Raw genomic sequence first — 2,931 nt, forward strand, 5'->3', positions numbered from 1 at the left:
CAGATGCTGGCGAGGATGTGGAGAAAGAGGAACACTCCTTCAGTGTTGGTGGGATTGCAAGCTTGTACAACCACTCTGGAAATCAGTTTGGTGGTTCCTCCCATAACTTTTTATTGTATTTCTCCTTCCTAGAGAAATCCATGCCTAATCCATTGCCTATCTTACTCTATACCCAACCTCCTGGGGTTCCTCTCCAAATCATCTCTTCCTTGAATTGTGATATATCACATATGTCCTGTTACACCCTATCATGGTGGATTGTTGGCTTAGGTTATTCTATGTAATCTATTATTCTAACATTTTAAGAATTGGAATAGCTTTTTAAAACCAAAATATTGTTAGAAATTTAACTATACAAGTTTCAGGACACCTTAAGGGTCAAGCTTAAGGCAAACAAATTACTACTATAAATATTTATATTTCCATAAGCTGAAATTTTATGCAGCATATTTCTTGGCTGATTTAACAATTTTTGCCTGTTTCAATTATATATTGTCTAGATTATTACTTCACACCCATATTTGCCATTATTGCCGATACTTTCCAGATGTTTTGACATTAACTATGACAATCAGGGAGTTCTTTCAAAGAATCTCACTTTGTTTCCTGCATCGCACACTGCATAGGTATCTCTTGGGACTTGATTCGGTTGACTACATTCTTTCAGTTCTCCTGCCAGTTTTCTCCTAATTGCTGATTATAATTAAGGTCATAGATTTAAACTTGAACATTGAAATATAATGCCTGTGCTTCTTTATTATTTTTATTGTTTATTTTATTTATATTTTTAAAATGTTGTCCTCCTTCCTGGTTTCCCATATGCAATCCCTCAACCCCTTAAAGTGTTTTAATAATGTTATACATTATTATTAATTTAGTCACTATGTTATACAACAGATTACTTGAACTTATTTTTACTATTTAAGGTTTGAATTTTTGAAAGTTTTAAATTATTTCTTTAATTTTTGAAATTACAATATAATGTTTTGATTCACATGTTATTATTCCCCTGACCGTCTTTGATACTATGAGGCCTTCTGTTTCTTTAATGTGTCTATTCAGTCTATACTCTCCTGACATCTGTCATTTCTATTCTCATTTACTATATTGCATTCTTTGATTTCTATTCTCCTATCTTCATGTCTGTTGCTGAAACACACATGTCTTTTTTGTGATTTTTCAAAGCTAAAGCTTACATAGGCTTTTTAGAAGCATGGGATTTTAGAAAGAAAATTTAAGAGAATGTACCATTATTTTTTTTAAAGTTTATCATTTGCATAAAGAATTTCCCCTGTAAACACAGACAGGTACACATGCACACCCACTAAGTTACATCTAATGTTACAGATAGGTACACATGCATACTCAGTCTGTTACATCCATCCATCATTCAATTAGAATGTCAGCTGCTTTCTGAATGAAATAAAAGGCTGTTTTGTTTTCACTTGGAACTGTGTTGGTATGTCAGGCCTTGAAATTTTGGAACACCCTTAGCAATCTTTACATGACCTTAGTCCCTCCATGACCATCCAAGTCAGAAGTGAGACCAACTACAAGTAAGACCCACTGTCCCTTTGCTCATATTTATCACATTATAATTGTACTATTTTATTTTATTTATTTTCTTTAATTTTTTAATTTAATCTTTTTTAAAGTCCAGATTTTATCCCCCACCTGGGCTACCCTCTGACTGTTCCACATCCCATACCTAGCTCCTCCCATCTCCATGAGGATATCCCCACCCTACCATCCTCACCCAACCCCTCACCAGACCTCCCCACTCCCTGGGGCCTACAGATTCTTGAGGGTTAGCTGCATCTTCTCAGAACAGGTCCAAACCTGGCAGTAATCTGCTGCTGTATATGAGTTGGGGGCCTCATATCTGCTGGTGTATGATGCCTGGTTGGTGGGCAAGTTTCTGAGAGATTTCAGACATACAGTTTAGTTGAGGATGCTGGCCTCCTAAAGGATCACCCTCCTCCTCAGCTTCTTGAAGTTTTCTCCTAATTCAACCACAGGGGTCAGCAACTTCTTTCCATTGGTTGGGTGCAAATATCTGCATCTGACTTATTCAGCTGCTTGTTGGGTATTTCAAAGGGTACTCATGATAGGACCATTTTTGTGAGCACATCATAGCCTCAGTAATAGAGTCAAGCTTTGAGCTGGATCCCAATTTGGGCCTATCATTGCATCTCCTTTTCCTCGGGCTCTTCTCCATCTTTTTTTCTGCAGTTCTTTCAGACAGGAAAAATTATGGGTCAAGTTTTTGACGGTGAAATGGCAACCCAATCCCTCACTTGATGCTGGAGGAGGGCTCTACAACTTCTTTCTCCCCACAGTTGGTCATTTCATCTAAGGTCTCTCCCTTTGAGTTCTGAGAGTCTCTTACCTCCCAGGTCTCTGATACATTGCAGAGGGTCCCCTCTCCTTCTACCTCCCGAGGTTGTCTGTTTCCATTCTTTTTGCTGGCCCTCAGGACTTCATTCTTGTTATCTTTACCCAATACCCGATCATGTTCCCCATTTTCCCTCCCTGTTCCCTTTCCCACCTAGGTCCCTCCATCCTCACTTGTGATTGCTTTCTTCTCCCGCCCAAGAGGGATTGTGGCATCCTCATTCAGGCTCTTCAGTTTGTTAACTTTTTTGAGTTCTGTGGATTGTATCCTGGTTATTCTGTAGTTTTGGCTAAAATCCATGTATTAGTGCATACAAACCATGCATGTCCTTTTGGTTCTGAGTTACCTCACTCTGGATGATATTTTATAGTTCCATCCATTTGCCTGAAAAACTCAGTATGTCCTGGTTCTTAATAACTGAGTAGTATTCCATTGTGTAAAGGAACCAGATTTTCTGCACCCATTCTTCTATTGTGGAACATCTGGGTTGGTTCCAGCATCTGGCTATCACAAACAAGGCATATTTTGGGAATACA

Source organism: Mus caroli, chromosome 19, assembly GCF_900094665.2.
Source record: "Mus caroli chromosome 19, CAROLI_EIJ_v1.1, whole genome shotgun sequence".
Lineage (NCBI taxonomy): Eukaryota > Metazoa > Chordata > Mammalia > Rodentia > Muridae > Mus > Mus caroli.